Source organism: Schistocerca piceifrons, chromosome 1 (genome assembly GCF_021461385.2).
Source record: "Schistocerca piceifrons isolate TAMUIC-IGC-003096 chromosome 1, iqSchPice1.1, whole genome shotgun sequence".
NCBI classification, from domain to species: domain Eukaryota; kingdom Metazoa; phylum Arthropoda; class Insecta; order Orthoptera; family Acrididae; genus Schistocerca; species Schistocerca piceifrons.
Window position 1 is genome coordinate 441,825,818 of NC_060138.1, and position 22,386 is coordinate 441,848,203.

A 22,386-nucleotide genomic window follows, 5' to 3' on the forward strand; every position below is an offset into this window, starting at 1 on the left:
GGCTCCAAGATGCATACCTTAAGAGCTTCGAGTACTACTTCATTTTCGATATATTGAAACAAATCTTTTCTGCTGCAAGCTCTTTGCTTTCCATATTTTGAGAGATGATAGTGTGGACCAAATTAAGAAAAAAATGTTCAGTAATTATAGACTTTAAGAGTTTAAGACCACTTGTTCATCTTCGATACTGTGGAACACATTTCTGCTGAACAACAGCTCACAGCTCTTAAACGATGCATGTTATCACCCGTTTTTCTAGACTTTTATCCTTCGAATGACCGTCTCTGCCATATCCATGGACATTGACCATACCCCTTGGGACACCATGTATTACTGAGGTGCTGCATGCCATATTTCGATTCTCATCGGAGTTAAGTTAGTGTTGCCTTCCGTACGATGTGTTTAAATTTGTTCTGATAAGTAGACGGTGCAGGACTGATACCGAGAGGTCACGTGAGCCTCCACCGCTGACGTAAGCCTTGATAGTGAAGTGTGTGTGTGTGTGTGTGTGTGTGTGTATGTGTGTGTGTAGTCAGTGGTATACTGTCAGCGCAGCGAAATGGGTCGACATGGAGACGTGACAGAATGGCAGACAGATGCTTTCATGAAACTTGAAACTTCCTGGCAGATTAAAACTGTGTGCCCGACCGAGACTCGAACTCGGGACCTTTGCCTTTCGCGGGCAAGTGCTCTACCAACTGAGCTACCGAAGCACGACTCACGCCCGGTACTCACAGCTTTACTTCTGCCAGTACCTCGTCTCCTACCTTCCAAACTTTACAGAAGCTCTCATTCTTGAGATGCTTTCATGTTTGGACGCGCCCATAGCCATACAATGAATGAAGGTGGCCAATTTGTTGGTGTATCAGTGTAGATTACACAACTTTGTTGCATGGAATCGTATACTGCTAGCAGCCATATAACACGCAATAAGGACACTGGTCGTTAACAGACCCCAACCTACAGAACCAAAGAGAGTCTTGTCAGTGACACTTAGTTTCAAGCCTGATAGGAGTTTCTGCTGTCAGTGAATGCACGTCCATCTCAGCTGGTTTTAACATACCAAAGGCAACTGGATGTAGTCGACGTTGAAAATCACGTACTTCACAAGAAAGGGCTATTGTTCGGAGCGGCACATAAATCAGAAAATAAGGCAGAAGCCGGACAGTAACTAACTGGAGGCGTGTAGTATTGTCCGACGTGTAACGATTCTGCCTGTTTTTCAGTTAAGAAAGTGTTGAGTGTACTGATAGCCCAATGAAGCTGTAACCTGCAGTGTGTGAATGCTGTGACAGCGGTGTATAGGTAGCGCCGTTGGCTAATAATCGTAACAACCTCGAGTCCGCGTTCGAATCCCGTTAGTGCTTAAATTTTGAATAAAAATCATCAGCAGTGGCAGTCAAAGACTTACAGCATAAGAAGTCACCCTCATTCTGGCAACGGCCTTGTCAAAGACGGCGCAGAAGCGGGCAGAAGTTCAGGGTACTCTCTCCCCTTAGGACGGGAAACTGCCCCTAAAATGAGGACAGTCAACAATGATCAAGGTCATGAGGATGCGGAAGGCAATGGAAACCTCTGCGTTAAAAGTACGTAATGTGTACATACAGGACATGTGGCCTGTAATTGGAAAACGGTTATAATCATCTCCCCATTTGCAAAATATTCGTAGCCGGCCGCGGTGGTCTCGCGGTTCTAGGCGCGCAGTCCGGAACCGCGTGACTGCTACGGTCGCAGGTTCGAATCCTGCCTCGGGCATGGGTGTGTGTGATGTCTTTAGGTTAGTTAGGTTTAAGTAGTTTTAAGTTCTAGGGGACTTATGACCTAAGATGTTGAGTCCCATAGTGCTCAGAGCCATTTTGCAAAATATTCCTGACTAATCCCCCGAATTGGCTCTTTGGGAAGGGACTGCAAAGGAGAAAGTGACCTTGAGAAAAGATTGAATAAACAACGAAAAGATAAAGTTCTACGAGTCGAGGCATAGAGTGCCAGAAGTGTTAGAGAAGCTAGAAATCTGAAACGAGAAACGCTAAAGCTCAATCTCTAGTCTGGGGTCAGTGAAGTTAAATGGAAACGATTTCTGGTGAACTGAGTGAAGAATAATATCAACAGCATCCGAAAATGATATAACAGAATGAATCTGAATGAGTCAGTTACTGTGAACAGCTCAATGATACGGTTGCTCTCTTCAGAATCGATAGCAAACCAAAACCGACAGATGCCGACTTGTGAGGCATAAGCTGAAGAGACAGAGAAAGTATATGAGGATACTGAACGAGTAATTCAGTGCGTCTAAGGAGCTGAGAATCTAATAGCCATTGGGGATTGGAATGTGATTGTAGGGAAAGGACTAGAAGAAAGGGTTACGGGAGTATATGTTCTTGGTAGTAGGCATGAGAGAGGAGGAAGACTAACTGAGTTCTGCAAATAAATTTCAGCCAGTAAGAGCGAATACTCTGTTCAAGAATGACAAGAGAAGGATTTATACTTGGAAAAGTCCGAGAGATACGGGAAGATTACAGTTAGATTACATCATGCTGAGACAGATATTCCGAAATCGAAGACTGGATTGTAAGGTATACCCAGGAACAAATGTAGACTCGAATCACAACTTAGTAGTGATGATGAGGAATCTGTAGTTCAAGAGATCAGTCTGGATGAATCCATGTGCTAGATGTGGAATTCGGAAATACTAAGGAATGAAAAGATCCGCTAGAAATTCTCGAGGCTATAGATAATGACTAGCTTAGTAGGCAGTTCAGTGGATGAGGGATGGAATTTCTAAAAAGAGCAATGACAAAAATTGAAAAGGAAAACGTAGGCACAAGGAAGGTATCTACGAAGAAGCCATTGGTATGAGAAGAAATACTTCAGTTGATAAACGAAAGAAAGAAGTACAAAAATGTTCAGGGAAATTCAGGAATACAGAAATAAGGTCACTTAGGAGTGAAATAAACAGAAAGTGCTGGAAATCTACGGTGTAATGGCTGCACGAAAAATGTGAAGAAATCGAAAAAGAAGTGATTGCCAGAAATCGAATCAACCCTTCGGTGAGACTGAAAGTAGGGGCGGTGACGTTAAAAGTGCAATTAAATTCCACTGTTAAGTGGGACAGGAGAGGGTGGATAGGCCGAGGGTACACCGAGGGTCTGTTTGAGGAGAAGGACTTGGGATACAAGAAGAAAAGAAAATACAGAAAAGAAAAGAAGAAGAAAATAAGGGTAAACAACAGGAAAAGATTGGTAATACATAATATGTACAAGAACCAAGAGGGAACAATAAGAGTGGAAGACAAGGAACGAAATGCTCAGATTAAAAAGGGTGCAAGACAGGGATGCAGTCTTTTGCCTCTGCTTTTCAATATACGAGTACATGGAAGAAGCAATGACGGAACTAAAAGAAAGATTGAAGTGTGGGGTTAAAATTTAATGTGAAAGGATAGTCATGTTAATATTCACTGATGACATTATTATCCTCAGTGAAAGCGAAAAAGAATTACAGGATTGAATGAATGCAATGAATAGTACAGAATATGGACTGAGAGTAACTCGAAGAAAGTTGAAAGTAACGAGAAGCACCAGAAATTAAAACAGCGAGAAACTTAGCATCAGGATTGGTGCTCAAGAAGTAGTTGAAGTTAAGGCAGCAAAATAACCCACGAAGGACAGAATAGTGAGGATGTAAAAAGCAGGCTGGCACGGTACTTGAAGGTGCTTCAGAAGGTAGAAACTGCAGAGGACGGCAGAGATTGGAATACATTCAGCAATTAACTGAGGACGAAGTTTGTAAGTGTTACCCTGAGATAAAGAGGTTAGCGCTGGATAGGAATTCGTAGAGAGTCGCATCATATCAGTCAGAAGACTGATGACTCAAAGGAAATCAAAAGAAAAAATAAGGCAGTCAATTGTCTAGTTATGGTCAGAGGTTATTCTGCAAAGTTTTGAGGTTTTTCGTGCCATGAATTGGACTCACTCATTCAAAGTACCGTGTACGTGAAACAACATGATTATTTGAACATTCTCTGTGTCTTCATAGTGTTTATGCTGTGGACATTCCCGTTGTCGAGGACGACAACAGCTAAGGGCTGGACACATGCGTTTCTGATTTGACGTGCACTCTCTCCCCAAGTGGCCCGCTAAATCATTCTAATTTAATTGCATAGAAAATTTCTAGGACATATGAAACAGCGGTTGGAGCGTAGCAATTGCAACCGCGCAATTTTCGTAGCTCTGCGTTGTCTAATGATGAATTTAGCGCCATCAGCTGGATGTGGCATAGCTGGAGAAACGCGCGGACTCTCGTCTTCGCCGAACTGGTGGCATTATCACGGTCAGAGCCGGCGTTACACAGTCCTGGCGTCGTGTCTCCTTGGGGTGACGAATTTTTTGTCCGGTGTGATTATTATCCTATTCTCTTTCCTAGTCGACGATATCTTAGTCCGAGGTGCCAGATCGGAAATAAAACGTACCAATTGTGTTTCGAGATATTCCACATTCTGGGCAACAAGTAGTCGGACATTATAGCGCTGAAAAATGTTTCCCTTGACGTGATGAACTGGGGCCTTGCCTTCGCTCCCTAGTGTTTAATGTCGCGCGTTGTTCGCTTTGTTAGTAGTTTCATTTAAAATATGAAGATATTGTCGTGACTAAACTAGTAATAAGGCAAATAATATACGAACAGTGACGATGTACATTAATTCATGAAGGCACCTGTGTCACTTGCAAGCGATGCAGACGAATAAAATGAGCTGACCGGAGTGGCCGAGCGGTTCTAGGCGCTACAGTCTGGAACCGCGCGACCGCTACAGTCGCAGGTTCGACTCCTGCCTCGGGCATGGATGTGTGTGATGTCCGTAGGCTAGTTAGGATTAACTAGTTCTACGTTCTAGGGGACTGATGGCGTCAGAAGTTAAGTCGCATAATGCTCAGAGCCATTTGAACCATTTGAATAAAATGATCCACAAACCAACTTCCCATGATGTGGAAGTCGCACAACACGATCACGCTTTCTGTAGATCTGCTATGGCGTCCGAAGATGTACGCTGAAATATAGCAGCAACATAGTACTTGTGCGGTGATCGTTATAATATCTGTTACATGTGTCCGGTAACGTGACGGCAAGGTTACCCATTCGCCATTCATTGTACTCATATGCCTTGCTACGCTAGTAGTGTATAGCACATAGTTTCAAAAGCGCAAGGTCTCTGGATCGAATCTCCCCGCTGGGACTTGTATTTTTTCATTCCCACATAATTCTAACAATGGGTTTATTATGACTGTGCCAGATAGCAGTATTTAATCATTCATTAGTTATATTCCTAATATTTATCCTGAAAGAAAGGGAAAAATTTTCGTAAGGAGCTCGGAAATAAAAAGGACACACAAGAACTTTCAATCAAATCATTATACTCATTTTATTTATGTTATTTTATCTACATGTGTGACAAGGATAACGTGTAACCTATGGAGCACTGCTAGAATCAGGATGATACTGATCACAGAAACACGGAAAACAATAATTATTGCAACATACAGCGCTTGTAGTGAACGCTGAATTTTCACATGTGCATGGTTTTTTTCAGTACGTCCGTTGAAAAAGAGACTTGGTGTACATTCACAAACGGTACACGTTTATCACACAGTTTCATTGTATACCTCTCACATTTGTTGCTAGAATTACGTGGGAATAAAACAAACTGTACCAGTAGTGAGATTCGATCCAAAGACCTTACACTTATGAAACTAAGCACTGACTCGTTGGGCTAAGGACTAGCGACCCTACGAAGTATATAAAACTAAACTCCGTCCAAGCAGGCTTCGGAAGTCCCAACGGTACTGATCGACCGCCGTGTGGTCTTCAGCCTATTGTCGTCACTGGATGGGGGTATGGAGGGGCATGTGGTCAGCATACCGCTCTCCCGGCCGTTGTCAGTTTTCATGATTACAGCCGCTACTTCTCCATCAAGAAGCTCCTCAATTTTCCACACAAGCGCTGAATGCACACCGCTTGCCAACAGCGCTCGGCAGACCAACGGTCACCCATCCAAATGCTAGCCAAGTCGATCAGCGCTTAACTTCAGTAATCCGACGGGAACCGGTGTTACCACGGGGGCAAGGCCATTGCATTGACACACGAAGTGTATGAGCACGCTTAAGATTTTCAAACTCAGTTTTCTTGAAAACTGTTGAGAGTTGCATCTTTGAAGTTCTAGTTGTGCTCTACACACTCTGCCAGTACGAATCAAATCGATGGAGGGAAGTTCGTTCTATCCACTTGTTAGCGTTCCTTTCAGTTTTGCTACAGTGTCCGATCTCCGCTCCGTGTGCGCCACGTAACTACCGGATACATTAGTGTTTCATGACGGTCGCATTGTAAAAGGCACGCCTCACGTTTTGGTTGCTATGTTGTTGTTGTTGGCGTAACGTAGAGGCATCGTGAGGCGATATGGATACCAGTGCATAGAAAACCGTACACAGCTATTGCGACAAGTCAAATAGAAATCATAAGTAAATATTTATGTTCATCAGACCTACTGGCGTTGGATCAATGTTGTGGATATCTTTCCCTCACAGTAAATAAAATGAAATGCTCCATGAACTGAAGGCTGTGATCCCCATTGAGGGTAACGTCGGGACGGTGAAGAGACGCCTCCAGACGATATCGAATCTCGATACGAGACAGAAACGATCGCTATCTCTTTCTGAGGATCGAAGCAGGTACCGCAAAGTTATTACATCCCAACGCTTGTGGTTCAAAGCGTAGGTTCCTCGTGAAGATAACTTCTCCAGATTCAGTATTCACCAGGCAAGCCAAAAATATGGAAATATGATGTGTTATTTTGGGATGCATCTTAGGATGCTCTTGTGGAAGCTAATTAGGCTTCCTTCAACCGTCGCTTAACGCTGTCATATGTGATTGACAAACACATCACACGTCGGAGCTATACAAGTCGTTCGTTGCACGTCTTCTGGCAAGATTTCAACTAATTAAGCAGCTTTCTCCTCCGCTGGGAAACGCCACAAATCACTGTCTGGAAGCGTCTGTTCAAGTAGTTTCTTTGAACCACATAATCCACGCCGCTACAGTTTCAGGTGAGTTAATATACGCCTCTGCGGGTCAATGCTTTCCTGTCCTACCAAACACCCTATACAAGTCCCGCAACCTATTCTTTGGCACGGCGGCTTCGCATGGCCATGGTTGCGCTTTCAGCACGCGCACACACAGGATGATGGTCATGCTACGGTAATATGAGTGACAGGCAACACATTTCATACTGTAATCTGAATGTTGGTGTTGATTATGACTGTTGCACATGAAAGTATGCAAACTTAGCCTTATATTCTGAATGCAAAATCGCACGCTAGTTGTTTTTGTTTCAGATGTATAAGTCATCGATGGTAATTAATTTTAATACCTTTTTTCAGGTACATTTCATTCCGTGTCTGAAAGACGAAAGCAACCGTTTAGAGACTAGCAGAATCTACCTTTCATTTAGAAAAGGTAACACCATTTACTTTTTGTGATGCATATTATAATCGTAACGTTAATGAGCTCATAAATTATTTATGGGCGTATACAATTCACAACAGAATAAATTTGCTGCATTATAACTTGCTATGAATATAGTGCCATACAGATGTTTTACTATAATTTAGTTCAACAGTATGACATTATTGGGAGATATAAATCAAGAATTTCAATACATTTTGATATGAAAGGAATTAGACTACCTTGACTAATTATGTGTTTAAACAATAGACTAATACATAAAATTAAATGCAATATAGAGTAAAATAAGTTTAAAAAGTAAAATATATCTAAAGAAGAAGTATCCAGATTTCTTTGCCAGTGCGTTTAATGTAGTTTGGCTATTATAGTGCCGCCATTTGTAGCGGAAATTAATTATTTATATTTTCTACAAGGACAGAAACATTATGCTTTATCATCACATCCAAGTGCTACGTAAAAACTGGAAGCACTTTTTTATCGTATTTGGCGAACGCTCCCTGGGTTATATACACCCATAAATATGGATTGACGGTTAGAGATTGACTGTATAGTTAAAGATAAAAGAAACCAGAATTTAAACTTCAAGATGTCGCTAGTGGAATATGTGGACGCGGAACATTATTAACTGTTTATGAACTGCTGATTAAAACTGAAGAAATTGGAAAAAAGTAGGAAATTAAAGCGATGGAGTCTGTAAAACTGAAACAGCCACAGGTTGTTGAGCGTTTCAGAGGGAGCATTAGGCAACATTGGACTGAAACAGGGGAAAGGAATAGAGACAAATGAATAGCTTTGAGAGACGAAGTAGCAAAGGCAGCAGAGGATCACATAGATAATAAGACAAGGCTTATTGTGAGTAAAAATCCATTGACAATACAAGAATGAATGCTGAATGCTGAATTTAATTGACGAAAGAAAAAATATAAAAATTCAGCATATGAAGCAGGAAGAAAACAATAGAGGGGTCTAAAAGATGAGATTAAAAGAAAGTGCAAAATGGGTAAGCAAGAATGGCTTGAGGAAAAATGCAAGGCTCTAGAAGCATGGAGAAAAGAAGATAGTTGCCGCCTGTAGGGAAAGTCTGCAAGCGGAATATCTTGATTGAAGATAGCTCTACTACACGTCGTGTCGGATGCTAGCGGATTTATGGATCCAGTGTTTGTAGTGAATAGTGACATTCTGTGATGAGTGGATGATGAAGATGCAAACTGCCAGTCGGATATTAACAGCAATACCCGCCACACTGCCGAAGTAAGTAAAGAAATTAGTTTTTGCACACAATTTGCCGTTTAACTACCACTCATAGCGATACAGGAAAGTGTTTCCTATCCTGTTGCCACAGTAGGAGGTATTATTTATGGAAAAAAGGAAATTTTTTATAAGTAACTGGTAGCAGTTGTCGCTATTGATATTCTACTGTAGCTGTACAGGGTGTTTTCGAAAAAGTGTCACATGTGCTTATTTGAGGTATTATTTGTCATAACTAGAAGAAAAATTAATACAATGATATGTCTGGAAATGAATGCCTCTTGAGAGTTGGTTCACAGCCTGGTGTGTATTTATTTCAGTTTTCTATTAGGCCATTTCGCCCTTCCCTGTATCTCTGTCCATCTCCTCCTCCACCGTCCCCCCACCTCTTTCTTTTCTCTTTGCCTATCTCTCTCTTTCCCCCCTCTGACTATATCTTCCTCACTGTGTCCATCTCCTGTTTCCTTTCTCTGTCTGTCTCCTCCTCTCCCCTCACTCCATCGATTTCCCCCTCCCCTATCTCTGTCCATCTCCTCCTCCTCCTCCTCCTAACTGTGCCTATCCTCCTCACTGTCTGTCCATCTCCTCCCCTCCCACCCTCTCCCTGCCCGTCTCCTCCTCCACTCTGTTCCTCTCTTCCTCTTCACATTTCCTCCTGCCTCCTCTGTCTATTCATCTCCTCCTCCTCCCACTCCCTGTTTCTCCCTCCCCCTGTCTCTGTCTCCTGCTGTCTCCTCATTTCCACCTCTCCCCTCTCTCTGTCCATTTACCCCTCCCCTATCTCTCTCCATCTCTTCCTCCCCCTCCTACCTGCGCCTTTCTCCTCCTCTCTCCTCACTGTCTGTCCATCTCCTCCCCTCCCACCCTCTCCCTGCCCGTCTCCTCCTCCCCCTCACTCTGTTCCTCATCACTTTTTCCATTTCCTCCTGCCTCCTCCGTGTATTCATCTCCTCCTCCTCCCACTCCCTGTTTCTCCCTCCCCCTGTCTCTGTCTCCTTCTCATTTCCACCTCTCCCCTCTCTCTGTCCCTTTACCCCTCCCCTATCTCTCTCCATCTCTTCCTCCCCCTCCTACCTGCGCCTTTCTCCTCCTCTCTCCTCACTGTCTGTCCATTCTTTCTGCCCCAATATCTTTCCACGTTATTACGCTCACTTCAGTAGAAGGCTGGTGATTCTTACCTCTACAGTATTTCTTTCCAGACTGAAAATATGTGTACCAAATTTGATGGAAATCGTTCCAGGAGTTAAGAATGAGCTTTTTATCCGTGACTTTGCCGAAATGAGCACATTTCAAATATATTTCACATATATTTGACATATTTCAGAAGTATTTTTACACATATTTCATTTGTATGTCTAGTGAATTTCGCCCTGCAGTTTCATTTTTAGACAGCTCAATATTTATGACATCGTACCTAGTGAGCTATATGCTGTACAACGATATAACTTTGCAGGATCATCCGTGTTATATGTGGCTAAAGTGTGCGAAATGTGCTGTGAATAGAGTTAATAGTAAAGTAGTAATAAATTAAAACGTCATGCCTGATGCTGCATTTCTTCACGCGTCTCTGTATTTTAACTGTGTGTCCTACAACGATAATTTTTGTAGGTACAGCGGCAGATGTGGATACTATCTTCGAAACATGCAGCGAACAGAGTTAGTAACAACTAAGTACTAAATTTAAAAATCTTGCATGATACGGTAGTTTCACGCATCTCAGTGTTTTTGACGTCGTATCTCCTGAACTAAGTGTGGTACAATGATGTTCAAAAAATGTTTAAATGTGCGTGAATTCCTAAGGGACCAAACTGCTGAGGTAATCGGTCACGAGACTTACACACTAGCTAAACTAACATAAACCAACTTATGCTAAGAACAGCACACCCACTCACGCCCGAGGAAGGACTCGAACCTCCGGCGGGAGGCGCCGCGCAATCCGTGACACAGCGGCCACTCTGCGCGGCAGTGATGTAGTTTTACTGGTATATTCAGTGGTATACGTGAATACTGTCTTCAAAATGTGTCACAAATACAATTAGCAGTAAAGAAGTAATAAATTAAAACGTCATGCTTTATACGACTGTTTTCCTACATGCTCAGCGAAATTGTAGTAAACGATAGACGTCTTTCATCATTTTGAGGGGACTGTCAGCGAGAAAAAGTTTCGCAAAGGTTTCACTCGCACCCCTTTGATAGATAAGTGGTCCGTACCCCACAGTGATTCTTTCCAGAAAGTAAATGATGCATGTACCAAGTTTGGTTGAAATCCGCTCCAGTTGTTTGGGAGCAGATGTGCGATATACATAACTATGTACGTACATCTGTTTTTATAATTTGTGTGGAGGAGAACGGATTCATAAGAGACGGCGTAGTACATTATCAAAACCACAGGAGTGAACAGATAACAAATTCTCGAGCAATCATCGAGGCTAGGCATAAAGATGGCTTCAGTATCATTCAGTGGGCACGAATTGTCGGCGACAGACTCAAAGGACAATACGCTTGACCAAACAGATTAGCAGGTGCTATGAATCACCAGCTTTTGCGTGATAAAATACCAGCGTTATTGGAGAACGTCACGCTTGCAGAAAGCCAAAGGATATGGTTTATATACGAAGGAGTACTACTTCATTTGCTACGTATCGTGCCATGGTTTCGTTTCATGGTCGATGGGTCGGTGGACGAGTTTCTATAGCATGCCGTCCTCGTTCAGTGGACGTGAATCCGAATTTCTGGCTCTGAGGACAGTGCAAAACATTGTTGTATGCCAAGGCCATCGAAAATGTGCACACGTTACAGGAGCGTTCAAATAGTTCTGAGCACTGTGGGACTTAACATTTGAGGTCATCAGTCCCCTAGACTTAGAACTACTTATACCTAACTAACGTAAGGACATCACACACATCCATGCCCGAGGCAGAATTCGAACCCGCGACCGTAGCAACAGCGCGGCCACACCGACCGGCTACAGGAGCGTGTGACCAAAGTATGTAACACAGTCGGAATGGAGCGAGTGCGTGAATCACTGTGAAAAAGGAGTGAAGGATGTGTCAGGATGAATAGTAAGCACTTGCAGCGTTGCCGTCCGTTACAGATCGGCCCATATCTCAACAGATATTGATTTCCAAACGTATCATTACAGCCGATTTTCTTCTTTGATGAGCATGAGGGAAATGAAATAATTCAGTGGCGACAAGTGAAAATTTGCTGCTTTGCGCTACTGGTTCCCTTAACTGCTTCGGGTATCCGAGCACGCTTCACATCCGGATCAAATTCCGAACTTGTCGCACACTACTTCTGTAGTTCCCTATGTCCACCATTCTTTTTCCCCCAGTATTTAGCATAATTCCCGCAAGAGGTCGGACCAAGGGTGCATCCATATTCAAGAGTAGGAAATGCCATCAATGCGTAGAAATGAAATGAATGAAATGTCGTGTGGCTAGGGCCTCCCGTCGGGTAGACCGTTCGCCTGGTGCAGGCCTTTCGAGTTGACGCCACTTCGGCGACCTGCGCGTCGATGGGGATGAAATGATGATGATTAGGACAACACAACATCCAGTCCCTGAGCGGAGAAAATCTCCTGCCCCAGCCGGGAATCGAACCCGGGCCCTTAGGATTGACATTCCGGCACGCTGACCACTCAGCTACCGGTGGCGGACATCAACGCGTATAGATATTACTATTATATGTGTGATGTTTGTTCCTTCGGACATAGCAAGTTTTCTTCTAGTTTTGACGCGTGTAGAAATGTGTGACTGATTTTTAAACACCAGCGCAGAATTCCCTTTCCCCCAGTGTAAGCTCTGTGGGAAGCCGAGGAGGAACAAAACCTCGTGATGCGTCCCTATTCCGCGTTCGATTAGGCAACGTCCTCAAGGCGGCAGCATCAGCGGCGCGGAGGGGCGCAACAAACAAATCAGAGAGACAGTCGGCAGGGCATGCTAGGGAAGGGAAGGGAAGGGAATGAAAGGGACAGCAGGGGGCCCACCGCAAGGTGCGCCGCGGTACCTGTGGCCGGCGCCGGCTGTGGGCGGCATCGTAAGTGGAACTAAATGATTAACAAGTGGATGTGACGCGGCGTTCTCACGAGCCGCAACAAAGAGGAGGGCCCATCTCGAGAGCGGCCGCGGCAGCCCGACAAGGTGAGCCACCCCACCGCTCTCAGCCGCCGGGCGCCTCCTCGTTTTTTCGTCGCTCCTCACACACACACACACACACGCCTACACGGACGCCTCCGCCTCCCCGTCCTGCCCCTACATCCCCCCGGAGCGCCTGCGCCCGCGCCGTCCATAAAGCCGTCAGAGCTTTGAAATCACACAAACTCACCGCTCACATATTACGCCCTCTACCTGGCCGCAGCAGCCAATTACCGGCCATTTTGGAGGCAGACGCCGTCTCGCGGCCCCCTGTCCCCGCGGGCGCCGCTGCCTTGTTTATCCCCCGTGCCACTACAAAGGCGGGCGCCCGTGCCGCCGCCCCCCGGGCGCTAATTAAAACAATAATAACTCAGCCGGCTAATGCAAAACAGCGCGCCGAGCCGCCGCCTTCGTAAAGCACCGCGTCGCCCGTGCACGCGAGTGGGCGGCAGTCCGGAGCACTCGAAACGGTGTGTCTGTCGTCCCCAAGGACAACAGCACCCGGCGCCGCGCTCTTCCAGAAGCGCCACGACCCACTCCACGAGACTGTATATTGCGTTAGTGGTAGAGTTGTAAGACTGCCGTGGCCTACCGTATACTATCATACTACGGTGGTTTTCCTAGTGGCTTTGGTCAGTGAATATCATAAACGCGTCCTCTACACGTTATGTGTGTTGCGTACCAATCCGGCGTTATCTCATTTCGATCGTTTTGTTTGCGTATGCGATCAGTGTTTTACCAGATTCCACTAGAAACCGGAAGCGGTGAACCATCTAGAAGCTGAGTGAAGATACACACTGGTGGGAAAAAAAATCGCAACGCCAAAAAATAATTAACGTAGAGTAATGAAATCGCATCGTTTGAGATTTGGCGCTAAAGAAGGGCGTTGAGAATTAGATGGACTGCAGAGATAAGGTTCTCCGCAGAATCGGAAAGAAAGGAACATAACGAAAACACTGACAGGTTGAAGCAACAGTATAATAAGACATTTGTTAGGATATCGAGTTACAGCTTCCGCGGTACTAGAGGGAATCGTAGAGAGTGAAAACTGTAGGGGAACGCAGAGCTTGGAGTACATCCAGGAAAGAATTGAAGATGTACTGTGAAAGTGCTACTCTGTGACGAAGAGGCTGTCACAAGAGACGAATTCGTGGCGAGCCATACGAAGCCAGTTAAAAACTGACTTTTACACTAGAAAGAATCTTGTCTGTGGCGATACTTTTGGCATGCCGTCTTCAGTTACACGAAACCTTATTTAAAACTATGCGTGTTGCCATTTCAGACCCTATGAATCTATCCCCAGGTCTTGTTTTTACTGGCCCAGTGTAGCGTTGAACGTTTTTCTGTACCCAGCACGTTCTTCTGGTTGTGCTTAAGGCAGGCACAATCAATGAAGTAACACGTTGTACTTGTCCAATTGCAGCATGTATCGTTCAACATCTTATTCGGCGATTAGGCTTTTTAAATCACAGCATCTGCAAATGTGTGCCACTTTTGCACCTGACGATGTACATATAAAATAATTCATATTCGATAAATGCAACTAAAGTAACAGCTGTGATAATTTTCGTAACATTCATATCGATACTATAGTGCGGCGGGAGACCATTTCCCAGTCGCTGCCTGGCGAGGATAGAAATGTGGCTATAACTTTATGTTTGAAAACTTTAATAATTATAAATCGTTTTCAGTTGCTATTAGCTGAGACAATAACTATTTGTTATCAAAAGCCCTAACTTAAATTACAAAATTTTAAAGAGTAATTTTTTGTAGCGCCACAGAAAAAATTTGTACGTAGTTTCATGTTCAAGCCATATATCAGACGTTGTGCAAATCTACCGTTGGGGACGCTGTTTACGAAGAGTTTGATCTTCAGAGCTTATCACATTTTTATCAAAGTAAAGCCTAAGTCAACTGTCCTATTCATTTAAAAAATGAATCACACAGAGCAGTATATTAGCGATTGGAGAAATAACAGTTCTTCCAGGTAATAGATTTTTTGCCAATATGGATGCACTTCCTGTCTGGCAGAGGTAACTGTAACTGACACTCTGATACTCTCTCTCTCTCTCTCTCTCTCTAACACACTCAACTCATACGCTCTCTCTTAATCCTACTGTTAATCATACTACATAACAAGATGTTCAGATCATGTGCTACAGTTTTAAATAAGCATATAAATTAAGATTAGTGATGCAAATTGTGAATTTTTTCTTTTTAATGACTTGGAAAACTACCTGATAAAAATTAATTGTTTTCTGATCTGTTGTAACTGTCTGAATTAAATACACGGTCCAATCACATCAATGTGACCATCGCGTATGTTTGACGTCAGCGTCCAATAACCACTCACAGACGGCAGCTGGCAGCACTGGCAGCGGAGGGTATGCAAAGCGTGTCGGAGGACGCGGGAAGCACCGCAGTGGTCGTAATGTGGAAACGGGGCGATTCATCTGAGATCCAGAAGGGCATGATCAACTGGCTTTCGGGCCAAGGGTGGAAGCATTTCCGGAAGGGCTAAGTCTGTAAACTGCTCGCGTCCTGTCGTGGTTAAAGTATACCGTGTATGGCAAAATAGTGCTACCCGAAATTGGCGCCGAGTCAACTGTGGTGTGCCGCGCGCCATATATGGCAGGGATGAACGACGGCTGCGAAGATGTGTACAGGCGAGTAAATGTCAACCTTTTACCAACACACCCTCTAGATGAAACAAAGATCTACCAAACGTGTCTCCTCAACGCTAGTTAGAGAGCGTTACTGCGTTTGGACCTCTGCAGCAGGCGCCTGGTTTATGCACCAAAGCTGACTGTTCTTCATGGGCGACGAAGGCTGGAATTTGCACGACGGTACCGCGCTGGGCGTCCACTGAGTGGCGACAGGTGGTCATTTCAGATGAATCACGTTTTATGCTCCATGGGACAGGTGGCCGTTGGCGTGTACGACGTTCAACGTCTGGTAGTAAACACCCTGTAATAGTCGTCTGAAGGGGCTACGCTGGAGGAGGGAGCGTTATGGTCTGTTCGTTGGGTGATCTCTTCATTTTGGAAGGCACAATGGATCAACGCAGATATGCATCCATCCCTGGGGTCTACGTCCACCCCCCACATGCAGCTTGTTTTTTCTCAGAATGGTGGCGTCTACCAGCAGGACAAAGCAACGTGTCACACAGCTCGCAGTGTACGCGTGTGGTTCGAAGAGCACCAAGATGAGTTTACCCTACTGTCTTGGCCACCAGACTCCACGGATTTAAACTCAGTCGAGAATCTGTTGGACCACCTCGATCGACCTTTTCGCGCCAGGTATGCTCATCCGAGAAACCTAGCGCAACCTGTTGGTACCGTCCAGAACCTCATTAAATCTGCAAGTGCTATGGAATGTGGTATTCAGGCTTTTGACAGGTGGACACTTTAATGTGACTGCACAGTGTAATAAATGATACTGCAATGCTTTTCAGTTCGAATGGTTTGTCGGTGCTATTGCCAAGTTAATGAAGCACTTCACTCTCTGCAAAAGTTGATTGATTACATTACACAATCTTTTTAGTATTTTGCTATCTTTAATTGTGATTCCATTTCAGTATCTATGTCGCTCACTGTGATAAATAAACATTGACGTACAAAGTTCTCAATGGCTGCACCATCTTTTCTTGTCGAAGATGTGTTTCTGCAAAGGTGGAGGGACTTCAGTGAAGACAAAGGCTGGGAAGATGTTGCCTCGCTGACGATCTTGGTAATGGCGTTTTTCCAATGTTTTATATGAGTAAAAAACACATAAAAATTCTGCGTTATGGGTTCTGCGCTTGGAGTCCACTGTTCGACAGATTGCGACGTGATAAAAGTGCCAACAGTCACTAGCGGATGCTAGGATAGGAGTCTAATGTCGAATTAGCGCAAAACACGCTTCGGTTAATGCAGTAAACGGTACATGCTCATTCCAAGTCTATTTCTTCAGGGTGTGCACATTTGCTTTATTCGACACACACAAAACGTAAAAAGTGCGAATGGCCCATAAAATCGGTCGATTGATCAGATTGATTGTTTAAACTTCAGTCTATTGCATGGAATTTTAGTCTCTCCTTGATTTTAGCCGTGCGGTCTGAGGCGCATTGTCACGGTTCGCGCGGCTGCCACCGTCGGAGGTTCGAGTCCTCCCTCAGGCATAGGTGTGTGTGTGTCATTAGCGTAAGTTAACTTAAGTTAGATTAAGTAGTGTGAAAGCGCAGGGACCGATGACCTCAGCAAAATGGCTCTGAGCACTATGGGACTTAACTGCTGAGGTCATCAGTCCCCTAGAACTTAGAACTGCGTAAACCTAACTAACCTAAGGACATCACACACATCCATGCCCGAGGCAGGATTCGAACCTGCGAACGTAGCGGTCGCGCTGTTCCAGACTGTAGGGCTTAGAACCGCTCGGCCACCCCGGCCGGCTGACCTCAGCAGTTTGGTCCCATAGGACTTACCACAAACTTAGAACTGCTCGGCCACCCCGGCCGTCTGACCTCAGCAGTTTGGTCCCATAGGACTTACCACAAATTTCGAATTTCCTTAATTCAGTCCTGATCGATGCACTTGAGTAACTAATTAACACAGTTCACAGCTCTTATCAGAAATTCTCACTTATTAAACTCACACACAGTTCGAGTTCACGAGGGTAATATTAATCTTAGGGTTTTTGCATGGATGCAACCTCCATTTCCATAATAATGCGACATACAAAAAGAATACCTACTCCACAGCCTTGTCTTCTCATAGCCAAGTACAGCCAAAAGGGTCTTTCCTAAGCTAATCACAGTCCAAGCTCAAATCCGTTCCCAGAATGTCTCACAATAAAATTAAAATATGCGCTCAACGTGTTGGCAACACCCTCGCTTGCGCACACCATCCGACACAGGAATTCACATTCTCTTGTTTTAACAACTAAACCTCTTCAGTCTTGACAACATTTCACGTTGATAAAATGTATCCCTAATTGGGTCACAGCAGTATTTTCAGGACATAATATATCTGCAACTTAGACCATATGTACGCATATGGCAACAAAGTGAAATGAACAAATGATCGTACGTACAGATCGATGCATACATAGTTATAAAAAATATCCGCCTCCAGCTGTACTGCATTGTTGTGCCATCCTATTCCAAAACCATTTTCTTTCATCATAACGACTGAGGTGGCGCAGCTGTAACACACTGGACTCGTATTCGGGAGGAAGCCCTTCCAGATTTTGGTTTTCCGTGATTTTGCTGAAACACTTAAGGCTAATGCCGTTCTCCTTCCCCCTGCTTCCCCAGTTCGAGCTAATGTTCTATCTCTAATAACCTCGTCGTCGACGGGACGATAAACACTAATATTCCTTCCTGTTTCATAGGATTTTCGTGCATTAATTTTTAACTGTGTGAATTGGTGTGGCTCGGCGGCTGAGTGGTAAAATGCCAGACTATACATTCAAATGTCTTAGGTTCTATCCGAAATCAGACCTGTGTTTTTTATGTATGACTTTACTGTTGTTTCACCTCCGGCAAAGTACGTTAATGTGAAAAATATCGTCTTGTCTGATCCTTCCGTAGCGTCTTAATAGAGCAACATCGATAATCAATGAGGAACGCTATGATGCGTGTGTTCTACAGTATTAATTTGTTCAGGTTAACCGGTTTTAGGCTTACAAGGCCATCATCATTTTTTTACTGACTATCGTCGCCAAAGAAGGTACAACGTTGGTAAATAACATTGGAAAAATGTTACTTACGGACTCTGAGGCATAAATACCATGGGGGCAAAAAAAGAAGGGAGATGGCACTACAGACTTAGCGCTGTACGTTGTTTTGAGACCGGAGTGGACGGGTCCTGCCACCATTTTAAGTAGTCCAAAACATTAGGACACTATTGTTTACGATTGCCTTTTGTTCGTTATTTCTGTCGTGTGCTCACAACAGCTGTTGCATGAGCAACATAGTGTAAGGAAGGCAATTTCGGACGTTTTTCTGTTCTTGAGTGCATCTTTAGTAATGCGACGCATTCGGTCTCTTTAACGTAACTTCTGTTTTGCTGTTATATCTCGGATAACCAGAAACAGATGGAAGTGATGTGAAAAGCATTCTTTCGTAATCCATTTAATTCCACTTTTACTGTGTTTTTACCGATAGCAAATGAAGCTGGAACTCTGAAACCAATGCTTGTTTGCTTACTTGTATCTGTACTGCTTCTTGTTCATTACATTTTCAGCTTTCAACTCTCGTGCACAACATTTTAGTGCTCACTTTTGCAAAACATTTAGCTACCTGTTCTTTGCTAGCCCATAAATGTGTGCAGTGAGGAAAGAAGCAAGGGTTGCTACAGTATCTTGTGCATGTCAACATAGTGAACTTTCATTGAAATGTCAAAGAAACAGAATTGCATACAGGTATACCTCCGTGAAAAATAGAGTTCTTGTTTTATTAGACAGTCAGTGCACTAATCTCACTGTAGTTTGCAAATTTTCTCACTTTGAAATCCTACCTATAATGCGTTATTCATTGTGTGGCAAATAACAGCAACTTACTGGGTAAAAAAAGATGTAATTTTTTAAACATCTTCCAGCTCTGTGGACTGCTGTAGATGTGATTGAGGGAATGATCTCAGCGCTTAAGACCCCTTGAAATGGGTATTTTTCTTTAACAGGTATGTGAGTAACTTTTTAGCAATGGTAGCGTAACCTGTGGAAGACGTAAGCATGCCTTTCTAACAGTGACCTATTTGCTTCTATTCGCGGAACATTTCTCGCCAGTACCTCCGTCAGTTTTTCAAGAATAACCAACCATAGCACAGTTGGAATGTACTGCTTTGATCATCTGCTGTATGTTACTTCTGAATTTTATTTTGAGGTTTTCAGCCGGCCGGAGTGGCCGTGCGGCTCTAGGCGCTACAGTCTGGAGCCGAGCGCCCGCTACGTCGCAGGTTCGAATCCTGCCTCGGGCATGGACGTGTGTGATGTCCTTAGGTTAGTTAGGTTTAATTAGTTCTAAGTCCTAGGCGACTGATGACGTCAGTAGTTAAGTCGCATAGTGCTCAGAGCCATTTGAACCATTTTTGAGGTTTTCAAAGTATGTAAGTCTATATCATGCTTTGTGATGGACCAATAGTTAGTTACTTAATTTCATGTTCCATGTATAGTTTGCACAATAAATCATAATGATATAGAACGAGTCATTATACAGGGTGTCCCATGTGTCTTGATCACCATAAATAACTGTTTGTCCAGATGCAAATTACAAAATGTTTCAAGCCATTGCTCTTTAGCCGTCAGGGGGACATCAATAAGCATGATTGCCTTCGTTGTAGCTTTGTTTTTTTTTACAAAGATATGAACAGCGGTATGACTTTTTTAAATGGCACCCGGTATGTTTTATTCGGTAATTCATTTTCTCTTCTAAAGACCTATTCAAAAATGTGTCACAGTGTACCATTCACTGAAACACAACGTTATTAATTACATAACACTACAATGACGTTGACGCTCCCAGCGCTTAGTGCAGGTACTCGGGGTAATCGAACACATCTACATGCTGACGTTAACAGAGGACAAATGTAAACATAAGTAGAATGCACACCTGTCATTCCGTCAACCATCGTCAGTTGAAGAGTTGTGTGAGTAGAATGTACACCAACGAAGAGAAGGTAGAAATGCTACACATCTCTGGGAAATGTCAGTTAGCAGAACAGTAATTGCAATACTGATTTCTTATATACAGTAGTTTAGTCCTTTTAAATACTGTTGTGTAGAGTAGGCATGCAGTAAAGACTGTCCTTCCTACAAACTGCATCGACATAACGTTTCTTTCATTGTTGTTGTTGTTAAAGGTAGGCGAAATGCTACACAGGCAGCGGAACTGTACAGAGAGCGATGTCCTGACAAGAACCCCGGATGTTTTCTCGTCTTGTTGTGAGGCTTCAGGTAACGGGACGTTTCAACCCACGACAACGCAATCATCGTAGCACTCGCACAGATGAAGCTGCCGCGGTTAACTGTTCTCGCTTCCGTTGCTATGAATCCACATGTGAGCACACGACAGCTTGACCACCAGATTGGTATTCCTGAAACCAGTGTACATCGTATTCTTACACGTCACCGGTTCCATCCTTACCATGTACACCTACATCAAGAATTGTATGGGAATGATTTCCAGAATCGTGAACAGTTCTGTCAGTGGACACAGCAGCAAACCCTCGCCAACTCGAAATTCTTCTCCAATATTCTATTTACCGATGAATGTTCCTTCTGAAACAAAGGACAGGTAAATACAAGGAACATGCATTATTGGTCCAGCGACAACCCACGATGGCTTAGACAGGTGGAACAACAGCGTCAGTGGAGGGTTAACGTCTGGTGTGGGATGTTTGGTACTAAAATTATTGGCCCTTATTTCATCAATGGTAGTCTAAACGGCACAGCATATGCCAACTTCCTCAGACGAATTCTTCCTCCTCTTCTGAATGAAGTGCCGCTAAGAACCAGAATGCTTGTGTCGTATCAACACGATGCATGTCCAACACATAATGCCTTGCGTGCACGTCGTGTTCTGAACCGAAGGTATCCTTCCAGATGGATTGGTCGAGGGGGAACAGTTACTTGAACTGCTAGGTCTCCTGGGCAATAGTACAGGAGAGTCAAAGCTGGTTTTCATTTGTTTTCTGACAACTCCAGCAAGTGTACGAGTTTGTGATCCCAGGCTCAAAGTCAGTGTTGTGTTATATAATTAATAACATTGTATTTCGGTGAATGGTACACTATCATCCATTTTTGAATAGGTCTTTAGGAGAGGAAATGAATTGCAGAATAAAAAATAAAGGGTCCCATTTAAAAAAGTCATACCGCTGTTCATATCTTCGTAAAAAACAAAGCTATAACGAAGACAATCATGCTCATTGATGTCCCCCTGGCGGCTAAAGAACATTTGCTTGAAACATTTTGTAATTTGCATCTGGACAAACAGTTATTTAGGGTGGCCAAGATAAATGGGATACCCTGTATATTGACATCAAATTTTTGTAAATATGCTTCCATGCTGATCATTCATTAATTTTTATGTTTTTTTAGTTAAAAACAAATGTTATTTGGTAATTCCTATCTATCACCATTTACACATTCAGTAAGAGATAATTTTCCACAGAATAGGAGGTTTCATCAAAGAGAAACATTTTCACTGTAGTTTCAAGTTTTACTTTCCTGTGTGTAGCCGGCCGAGGTGGCCGAGAGGTTCTAGGCGCTACAGTCTGGAACCGTGCGACCGCTACGGTCGCAGGTTCGAATCCTGCCTCGGGCATGGATGTGTGTGATGTCCTTAGGTTAGTTAGGTTTAAGTAGTTCTAAGTTCTAGGGGACTGATGACCACAGCAGTTAAGTCCCATGGTGCTCAGAGCCATTTGAACCATTTTTCCTGTGTGTAAGGCATTTCATATCAATGGGTAAGTAATCAACACTTTCGGTTGCAGCATTCTGAAGCTCTGTTTGTGCTACA